Source organism: Triticum aestivum, chromosome 1D, assembly GCF_018294505.1.
Source record: "Triticum aestivum cultivar Chinese Spring chromosome 1D, IWGSC CS RefSeq v2.1, whole genome shotgun sequence".
NCBI classification, from domain to species: domain Eukaryota; kingdom Viridiplantae; phylum Streptophyta; class Magnoliopsida; order Poales; family Poaceae; genus Triticum; species Triticum aestivum.
In genome coordinates, this window is record NC_057796.1 from 289,767,251 (window position 1) to 289,779,191 (window position 11,941).

An 11,941-nucleotide genomic window follows, 5' to 3' on the forward strand; every position below is an offset into this window, starting at 1 on the left:
GAAATAAGGAAATAAATAATAACTTTATTATTGCCTCTAGGGCATATTTCCTTCAGTCTCCCACTTGCACTAGAGTCAATAATCTAGTTCACATCGCCATGTGATTTAACACCAATAGTTCACATCACCATGTGATTAACACCCATAGTTCACATCGTCATGTGACCAACACCCAAAGGGTTTACTAGAGTCAATAATCTAGTTCACATCGCTATGTGATTAACACCCAAAGAGTACTAAGGTGTGATCATGTTTTGCTTGTGAGAGAAGTTTAGTCAACGAGTCTGCCACATTCAGATCCGTATGTATTTTGCAAATTTCTATGTCAACAATGCTCTGCACGGAGCTACTCTAGCTAATTGCTCCCACTTTTCAATATGTATCTGGATTGTGACTTAGAGTCATCCAGATCGGTGTCAAAGCTTGCATTGAAGTAACTCTTTACGACGAACTCCTTATCACCTCCATAACCGAGAAATATTTCCTTATTCCACTAAGGATAATTTTGACCATTGTCCAGTGATCTACTCCTAGATCACTATTGTACTCCCTTGCCAAACTCAGTGGTAGGGTATACAATAGATCTGGTACACAGCGTGGCATACTTTGTAGAACCTATGGCATAGGGAATGACTTTCATTCTCTTTCTATCTTCTGCCGTGGTCGGGCTTTGAGTCTGACTCAATTTCACACCTTGTAACACAGGCAAGAACTCTTTCTTTGACTGTTCTGTTTTGAACTACTTCAAAATCTTGTCAAGGTATGTACTCATTGAAAAACTTATCAAGCGTCTTGATCTATCTCTATAGATCTTGATGCTCAATATGTAAGCAACTTCACCGAGGTCTTTCTTTGAAAAACTCCTTTCAAACACTCCTTTATGCTTTGCAGAATAATTCTACATTATTTCCGATCAACAATATGTCATTCACATATACTTATCAAAAATGTTGTAGTGCTCCCACTCACTTTCTTGTAAATACAGGCTTCACCGCAAGTCTGTATAAAACAATATCCTTTGATCAACTTATCAAAGCGTATATTCCAACTCTGAGATGCTTGCACCAGTCCATAGATGGATCGTTGGAGCTTGCATATTTTGTTAGCACCTTTAGGATTGACAAAACCATCTGGCTGCATCATATACAACTCTTCTTTAATAAATCCATTAAGGAATGCAGTTTTGTTTATCCATTTGCCAGATTTCATAAAATGCGGCAATTGCTAACATGATTTGGACAGACTTAAGCATAGATACGAGTGAGAAACTCTCATCGTAGTCAACACCTTGAACTTGTCGAAAACCTTTTTGCGACAATTCTAGCTTTGTAGATAGTAACACTACTATCAGCGTCCGTCTTCCTCTTGAAGATCCATTTAATCTCAATGGCTCGCCGATCATTGGGCAAGTCAATCAAAGTCCATACTTTGTTCTCATACATGGATCTCATCTCAGATTTCATGGCCTCAAGCCATTTCGCGGAATCTGGGCTCATCATCGCTTCCTCATAGTTCGTAGGTTTGTGATGGTCAAGTAACATGACCTCCAGAACAGGATTACCATACCACTCTGGTGTGGATCTCACTCTGGTTTACCTACGAGGTTTGGTAGTAACTTGATCTGAAGTTACATGATCATCATCATTAGGTTCCTCACTAATTGGTGTAGGAGTCAAAGGAACAAATTTCTGTGATGAACTACTTTCCAATAAAGGAGCAGGTACAGTTACCTGATCAAGTTCTACTTTCCTCCCACTCACTTCTTTCAAGAGAAACTCCTTCTCTAGAAAGGATCCATTCTCAGCAATGAATATCTTGCCTTCGGATTTGTGATAGAAGGTGTACCCAATTGTCTCCTTTGGGTATCCTATGAAGACACATTTCTCCGATTTGGGTTTGAGCTTATCGGGATGAAACTTTTTCTTATAAGCATCGCAACCCCAAACTTTAAGAAAGGACAACTTTGGTTTCTTGCCAAACCACAGTTCATACGGTGTCGTCTCAAACGGATTTAGATGGTGCCCTTTTTTTACGTGAATGCAGCTGTCTCTAATGCATAACCGCAAAATCGGTAAGAAACATCATAGATTGCACTATATCCAATAAAGTACGGTTATGACGTTCGGACACGCCATTATGCTGTGGTGTTCCAGGTGGCACGAATTTGTGAAACTATTCCACATTGTTTTAATTGAAGACCAAACTCGTAACTCAAATATTTGTCTCCGCGATCAGATCGTAGAAACCTTATTTTCTTGTCACGATGATTTTCCACTTCACTCTGAAATTCTTTGAACTTTTCAAATGTTTCAGACTTATGTTTCATCAAGTAGATATACCCATATCTGCTCAAATCATCTGTGAAGGTCAGAAAATAACGATACCCGCCACGAGCTTCAACACTCATCGGATCGCATACATCAGTATGTATTATTTCCAATAAGTCAGTTGCTCGCTCCATTGTTCCGGAGAACGGAGTCTTAGTCATCTTGCCCATAAGGCATGGTTTGCAAGCATCAAGTGATTCATAATCAAGTGATTCCAAAAGCCCATCAGCATGGAGTTTCTTCATGCGCTTTACACCAATATGACCTAAACGGCAGTGCCACAAATAAGTTGCACTATCATTATTAACTTTGCATCTTTTGGCTTCAATATTATGAATATGTGTATCACTATGATCGAGATCCAACGAACCATTTTCATTGGGTGTGTAACCATATAAGGTTTTATTCATGTAAACAGAACAACAATTATTCTCTAACTTAAATGAATAATCGTATTGCAATAAAACATGATCAAATCATATTCATGCTCAACGCAAACACCAAATAACACTTATTTAGGTTCAACACTAATCCCGAAAGTATAGGGAGTGTGCGATGATGATCATATCAATCTTGGAACCACTTCCAATACACATTCTCACTTCATCCTTAACTAGTTTTTGTTCATTATGCAACTCCCGTTTCGAGTTACTACTCTTTAGCAACTGAACCAGTATCAAATACCGAGGGGTTGCTACGAACACTAGTAAAATACACATCAATAATCTGTATATCAAATATACCTTTGTTTCACTTTGCCATCCTTCTTATCCACCAAATACTTGGGGCAGTTCTGCTTCCAGTGACCAGTCCCTTTGCAGTAGAAGCACTTAGTCTCAGGCTTAGGTCTAGACTCGGGCTTCTTCACTTGAGCAGCAAGTTGCTTGCTGTTCTTCTTGAAGTTCCCCTTCTATCCCTTTGCCCTTTTCTTGAAACTAGTGGTCTTGTTAACCATCAACACTTGATGCACTTTCTTGATTTCTACCTTCGTCGATTTCAGCATCGCGAAGAGCTCGGGAATTACTTTCGTCATACCTTGCATACTATAGTTCATCACGAAGTTCTACTAACTTGGTGATGGTGACTAGAGAATTTTGTCAATCACTATTTTATCTGGAAGATTAACTCCCACTTGATTCAAGCGAATGTAGTACCCAGACAATCTGAGCACATGCTCACTGCTTGAGCTATTCTCCTCCATCTTTTAGCTATAGAACTTGTTGGAGACTTCATATCTCTCAACTCGGGTATTCGCTTGAAATATTAAATTCAACTCCTGGAACATCTCATATGGTCCATGACGTTCAAAACGTCTTTGAAGTCCCGATTCTAAGCCGTTAAGCATCATGCACTAAACTATCAAGTAGTCATCATATTGAGCTAGCCAAACGTTCATAACGTCTGCATCTGCTCCTGCAATAGGTCTGTCACCTAGCGGTGCGTCAAGGACATAATTCTTCTATGCAGCAATGAGGATAATCCTCAGATCACGGATCCAATCCGCATCATTGCTACTAACATCTTTCAACATAATTTTTCTCTAGGAACATATCAAAATAAACATAGGGAAGCAACAACGCGAGCTATTGATCTACAACATAATTTGCAAAATACTATCAGGACTAAGTTCATGATAAATTAAAGTTCAATTAATCATATTACTTAAGAACTCCCACTTAGATAGATATCCCTCTAATCATCTACGTGATCACGTGATCCATATCAACTAAACCATGTCCGATCATCATGTGAGATGGAGTAGTTTCAATGGTGAACATCATTTATGTCGATCATATCTACTATATGATTCACGCTCGACCTTTTGGTCTCAGTGTTCCGAGGCCATATCTGTTATATGCTAGGCTCTTCAAGTTTAACCTGAGTATTCCGCGTGTGCAACTGTTTTGCACCCGTTGTTTTTGAACGTAGAGCCTATCACACTCGATCATCACGTGGTGTCTCAGCACGAAGAACTTTCGCAACGGTGCATACTCAGGGAGAACACTTATAACTTGATAATTTAGTGAGAGATCATCTTATAAAGCTACCGCCGAACTAAGCAAAATAAGATGTATAAAAGATAAACATCACATGCAATCATAATATGTGACATGATATGGCCATCATCATCTTGTGCCTTTGATGTCCATCTCCAAAGCATCGTCATGATCTCCATCGTCACCAGCATGACACCATGATCTCCATCATCTTGATCTATATCAATGTGTCGTCACATGGTCGTCTCGCCAACTATTTCTCTTGCAACTATTGCTATCGCATAGCGATAAAGTAAAGCAATTATTTGGCACTTGCATCTTATGCAATAAAGAGACAACCATAAGGCTTCTGCCAGTTGCCGATAACTTCAACAAAACATGATCATCTCATACAATAAAATATAGCATCATGCCTTGACCATATCACATCACAACATGCCCTGCAAAAACAAGTTAGACGTCCTCTACTTTGTTGTTGCAAGTTTTACGTGGCTGCTACGGGCTGAGCAAGATCCGTTCTTACCTACGCATCAAAACCACAACGATAGTTCGTCAAGTTAGTGCTATTTTAACCTTCTTAAGGACCGGGCGTAGCCACACTCGGTTCAACTAAAGTTGGAGAAACTGACACCCGCCAGCCACCTGTGTGCAAAGCACGTCGGTAGAACGAGTCTCGCGTAAGCGTACACGTAATGTCGGTCCGGGCCGCTTCATCCAACAACACCGCCGAACCAAAGTATGACACGCTGGTAAGCAGTATGACTTATATCGCCCACAACTCACTTGTGTTCTACTCATGCATATGACATCTACGCATAAAACTAGGCTCGGGTGCCACTGTTGGGGAACATAGTAATTACGAAAAAATTCCTACGCACACGCAAGATCATGGTGATGCATAGCAACGAGAGGGGAGAGTGTTGTCTACGTACCCTCGTAGACCGAAAGCGGAAGCGTTAGCACAACGCGGTTGATGTAGTCGTACGTCTTCACGATCCGACCGATCCAGTACCGAACGCACGGCAATTCCGAGTTCAGCACACGTTCAGCCCGATGACGTCCCTCGAACTCCGATCCAGCCAAGCTTTGAGGGAGAGTCCCATCAGCACGACGGGGTGGTGACGATGATGATGTTCTACCGACGCAGGGCTTCGCCTAAGCAACGCTACGATATGACCGAGGTGGATTATAGTGCAGGGGGGACCGCACACGGCTAAGAGATCCAATGATCAATTGTTGTGTCTATGGGGTGCCCCCTGCCCCCGTATATAAAGGAGCAAGGGAGGAGGAGGCCGGCCCTAGGAGGGGCGTGCCAAGGGAGTAGGATTTCTACTCCTAGTTGGAGTAGGTTTCCTCCTTTCCTAGTCCAACTAGGAGAAGGGGGGAAAGGGGGGAAGAGGAGAAGGAAGGGAGAGGGGGGCCGCGCCCCAAACCCCTTGTCCAATTCGTACTGGGCTTGGGAGGGGCGCGCGCCACTTCCTGGCTGCTGCCTCTCCTTCCCGCTAAGGCCCATTAAGGCCCAATACTTCTTTCCCATATTCCGTAACTCCCCGGTACTCCGAAAAATACCTGAATCACTCGGAACCTTTCCGATGTCCGAATATAGTCGTCCAATATATCGATATTTACGACTCGACCATTTCGAGACTCCTCGTCATGTCCCCGATCTCATCCGGGACTCCGAACTACCTTCAGTACATCAAAACACATAAACTCATAATATAACCGTCATCGAAACTTTAAGCGTGCGGACCCTACGGGTTCGGGAACTATGTAGACATGACCGAGACACGTCTCCGGTCAATAACCAATAGCGGAACCGGGATGCTCATATTGGCTCCCACATATTGTACGAAAATCTTTATCGGTCAGACAGCATAACAACATACATTGTTCCCTTTGTCATCGGTATGTTACTTGCCCGAGATTCGATCGTCGGTATCTCAATACCTAGTTCAATCTCGTTACCGGCAAGTCTCTTTACTCGTTCTGTAATACATCATCCCGCAACAAACTCATTAGTTGCAATGCTTGCAAGGCTTAAGTGATGTGCATTACCGAGAGGGCCCAGAGATACCTCTCCGACAATCGGAGTGACAAATCCTAATCTCGAAATACGCCAACCCAACAAGTACCTTCGGAGACACCTGTAGAGCACCTTTATAATCACCCAGTTACGTTGTGACGTTTGGTAGCACACAAAGTGTTCCTCCAGTAAACGGGAGGTGCATAATCTCATAGTCATAGGAACATGTATAAGTCATGAAGAAAGCAATAGCAACATACTAAACGATCGAGTGCTAAGCTAACGGAATGGGTCAAGTCAATCACATCATTCTCCTAATGATGTGATCCCGTTAATCAAATAACAACTCTTTGTCTATGGTTAGGAAATATAACCATCTTCGATTAACGAGCTAGTCAAGTAGAGGCATACTAGTGACACTCAGTTTCTCTATGTATTCACACATGTATTATGTTTCTGGTTAATACAATTCTAGCATGAATAATAAAAATTTATCATGAAATAAGGAAATAAATAATAACTTTATTATTGCCTCTAGGGCATATTTCCTTCATTAAACACTTCTCGTCGTCTTGAAACATTGAGAATCTTGGTTTTTAAATCCCAGTAAATCAAAAACTCACCCTAAAAACATGAAACTTGGCATGGTTTCATGACATGGCACATATATGCCGTGGTAAAAAAATTGTCGAGTTTGAGACAAGTCGCACACATTACTAGCCAACGTAGTCCTATTTAGACAAATAGCTGACACATTAATATCGGAAACGGTTGTATTATATGAACCGTGTCAAAATTTAACCATACTTGATGGCGTGCGTGGTGCTGTTTGATTAGACGGGACAAGCGCGAGAAGTCCGCCGTGCAGGCTCGACGGACGTGTGTGAGCAGTCTACCGTGCAGGCTCGACGGACGTGTGTGAGCAGTCTACCGTGTAGGCTCGACGGGACGCGTGCATCCTGTCCGCCTCACAGGCTCGACGGGACTCATGCGAGCAGCAAGGCCGCCCATGCTCACCGGGAAGCGAGCTCTTTGACCTCCATGCACCAGCCACCGCCCGCCTCGCTCACAGCTTCTCCATTAATGGAATTAAAGCACCTGGACGGAGGGTGTTTGCTTGTGATCCCATGGCAGCATTTGCTTTGTTCGTGTTTTCAACTCGTATTCCGGCCTAATTTAAATTGCCACATAGGGCAACGGATAATACGATGACAAATAAAATGGCAACGGATAATACGATGACAAGTTTACAATGGCCTAGATAATAATTGTCTTACATATTTCGGATAATTTAAAATGCCACATGCGGCAAAGCCCGGAAGACAAGGGGGCAAGAGAAGAAGGAAATCGCAGATAGCGGTCTGGGTTGCTACTGCCTCTACTCATCGATGGATCGCCGGGCAATGACATCTTCCAGCTCCTTCTTCAATTCCTCACGACTTTGCTTGAAAGCAGCCACGGATTCCTCCAACTCCTGCTCGCGCTCGATCCGGAGCTTCCTCAACTCACCCATCAGTACCTTGATGACCAATGTCAGCGTCATCCCCGAGGCACTACTCTCCTCATGCAGCATCTTCCAGCCGGCGGCCTCCTCCTCCTTCTCGGCGAGCGCCTTGAGGAGCTTCGCATTGTCACCCATGAGTTACTCGACGAGGCCAGTCGCCTTGTCAACCGAGGCATCGCTGATCTCAAACAGCTTCATCAATCCGTCGACTAGCTCCTGCTGCTTAATGACGCCAGCGAGAATGTCATCGTCGCCGGCCAAGGACTTCAGGAACGCCAGCTCATCGCGATGGCCGACGCGGCGAGTGCGCTTGTGAGAGCCCTCGTATGCCCATGAGAGCTCGTTCAAGGGCTCCACGACACGCCGGGACATCTCTGTTGCCGCTGCCGCTTCGTGGCGGGACTTCTCTAGTGCTTTCGCGGCCTTGATCTTTGCTGCCTGGTTATATGTCCACCCAAAACTCCTCCTATCGGTCATGGCGGAACGACATGACAGGAAAGACCAGTTTTGTGGGTGATGAGGAAGAGGAACTGTGAAGTAATTTTTGAGTGGGTAGTTTTTATAGCCTGGTGCTAAGTGTGAACACATAGTTTGATAGGCGCGAACTGATTTGCAATTACTTATTGCATTGTAATCTGCAATGTGACGAGAAACAAGGTCAAAATTTATTGATGGCAGAAGGTTGACCACATGGTTGCTCGCCGTTCAGGCGGCCGCGGCGCGCTCTGCTCGCGTCCATCAGCGTGTTTTGCTCGCCATTGAGACAGCCCCGGTGCGCTCCGCTCTGGCATCCCTGTGCGCACTCAGCTCGCCGTTGAGGCAAATTTACAATGGCAACGGTTAATAATTGTCTTACATATTCAGGATAATTTAAAATGCCACATGCGGCAAGGCCCAGAACACTCACGACCAACATATGCATACTATTATAATAAAATCTAGGCTAAAAGGCTGAATTGCGGCCTTCCGACGACGTTCTTCTCGGACTCCATGATCAGCATAGCACCCTTGCGGCCGTTCACTCCAAGTGTGCCGACCCGCCTCCGCCTATGGAGCTGCTGGCACTGGGAGGCTCTTGGGGCTGCTGGGCCTCTTCCAGAAGAGCTTGATAGCGTGCAATCGCGCGCATGATATCTCCGCGGAACCGCTCCATTTCCATGTCTCTGTCCTGGTAGCAAATTCCGTCCATCACATGCATCCTCATGATATAACGTTGGCGATGTTCTACTTTGTCGGGGACGTCAACTCCGCCAAGGATGCGCTTGAGCCTGGCACCACATCATCAGGATCTAGGTTGACACGGCTGCCGCGGGCAATGATGAAGTCGCAGGCTGCCTGTGTCTTGACTGAAGAGCAGAGTCCTCTGCCCATTCCTTGTGGGGCATCAGGCTCTCGATGAGCACTGGTGACAGCGGCTCTTTGGGTGGATCGTCTATCATGCCGCCGAGTAGCTCTGGATCTTTTGCATGGTGGATGGCAAACTGCTCATCACACCTCCTCTACAATATGTCGAATGTGCGCCCAAGGACTATCACGTTGATATCGCTGCCAATGGGCCATGGTGCCTGCACCGGCCGATGAAGCTCTTGCTCCCCGACTTGCTCCAGCTCGTTCTCCTCGCCGAAGATGTAACGCAGGTAGGCGTCGCCTCGAAGCTTTGGTCGTTGCCTGGCATGCTTGGAATCACTAATGGTAGATGGGTGAGGACTAGATCTGCGCAGAGTGTCACGATGGTGCATTGTCGCCTGGGTTATATGCAGCAAGCCATTAGCTGGTGGCGGGAAACCCATGAGGGAAGAGACGTGGATTTTACAATTCACCCATGTGGAGCGCGGGAAGCATTCGCTGGAATGCGGGAAGACTAAGTGGAGCACACACACACAACCCAGATACTGTATCCGGTGCCACGTGTTATTTATCACACACATGTTAATATAAGGAAACATATGTGTAACTTACTAATCATCGCACACAAGTACTCGCAGACACATCGTGTGCGATACTCTTTGCCACCGCAAGCAACTAGTTTGCATTTTATAAAGTTTTTTGTACACACAGAATCACACACGAACTAACTGTATTAACCGTCTGTGTTGTAATTTCTCATCGCAAACAGTTAATCCGAGTCGGCTGTTTGCCACGTATCTCACACATCTTGTTAAGTTGAACCATTTCTGTTGTGTTCCCTAATTGAAAATAGTTCGTCCGAGTGAACTATATGCCATATATCACACACACCTTGATCTGGATAACCGTTTTTGTTGCACTCCATAATAGCAAACAGTTCATCGGAGTGAACTGTATGTCGTATATCACAAACACATTGGTATGGCTGCCCGTTTCTGTTGTTCTGCCTCATTGCAAACAGTTCGAGTGTATTAACCGTGTGCCCTGCATCGCACACACAACTAAAATCTGAACCGTGTTTGATGGCTCCGCCATCGCAAACGTTTTGCACCTCTTTTGACTTTTTTACATCCCCGTTTGCGATTAATGCATCGCACACAGTTTCGTCAAAGGGTCTCTGATCGCAGTGTCGCGTTAGCAGCATCCTGCAGTAGTGCTTGTAATGTGCATGGCATGAGAACATAACTGTTTATTCAATTGAAACTAAAATCAACATAGAGCAAGTTACACAAGCAATCCAGTTAAAGAAACAGGTTTAAAACATACCTGTTGCACCATTGGAGTTTCAATTGCATCCTTCAAATTTGAAATTAGTTGGTATGAGTAAATACAATGATGCAAGAGCAACAAAGTATGAACCATAGCTACGGAACCTGACCCGAGAACAATTCTTCTTCTGCTTTAAGCGTTGACTTGGGGTTCAAAGTGGTGGTCCTCGTGCTTTGGGCACTGCAGTTGCCTTACTAACTGCTCGTGTTGGGGTGCTCTGTGGTGGAGACGGTGATGTGTCAACTGGAACTAGGTTACTATCTGTTGAGGTTGGGGTTAGAAGGGTTGTAGTTGGTTCTCTGTCCAACTGGGTTGGGGTACAAACTACGTGAGTCTGGGTTATGTGTGGTCGGGTTGGTTCTTGGGAAAGTACAACCGTGGTTCTATCTGCGTCGATGGGTAGCACTATCTTTGCTAAAGACCGTGTTTTTACTCCCATAGATACTGCCATCACCCCCTCCAATTCAAATGGCTGATAAACAAGAAAAGTAATTGAATGTACAGACATTTTATGATAGATAGGTGCAATGGATAGTAGGGAAGAAAACAAGGATGATATAATTCACATTTATGTTGTCTAACCAAACAGGATAGCATGACACAATTTCACACACATATATATATATAATGGCTAACTAAACAGGATAGAATGACATACATGATCATGCATATAAGAGATCAAAGAAGACTACAATAATATTCATAGATAGAACTGATCATAAACTCGCAATTCATCGGATCCCAACAAACACACCGCAAAAAGTCGTTATATCAAATAGATCTCCAAGAACATCGAGGAGAACATTGTATTGAGAATCAAAAAGAAAGAAGAAGCCATCTAGCTATTGCCTACGGACCCGTAGGTCTGTGGTAAACTACTCACGCCTCATCGGAGGAGCACCAATGAGGATGATGAAACCCTTCGTGATCGTGTTCCCCTCCGGCAAGGTGCCGGAAGGGCCTCTATATTGGATCTTGCGGTTTTGGAACCACTACTAGGAAAATGCTTATACATAGAATTTTAGCAGTAGCGCCTGTTTGGGCGCCCATGCTACTGGTATGTACTAGTAGCGCCGGCCACAACAGGTGCTACTGCTACTGAATAGCAGTAGCGCTGGTTGGCGCGGGCCGCCTGGGCCAAAAGGGCAGGTCACTTAACTGTAGCGTTTGATGTGCGCCGGCGCTACATCTAGTGGGCTTAGCAGTAGCGCTGACCCATTACCCGCGTTGCTGTTAAGCCCACTCCATCCCCCGCCCGCGCGCCCCCCGGCCCTCATCACTCAGCTCACTCACACACTCCACACTCCTCCCTCAATCCCCCGCGCGCCGCCGTCGACCCCCGCACGCTATCGTCCCCCGCGCCGGCCCTCCTCCCTGCGTCGGGCGCCCTCGCCCCCGCTGGCCCTCCTCC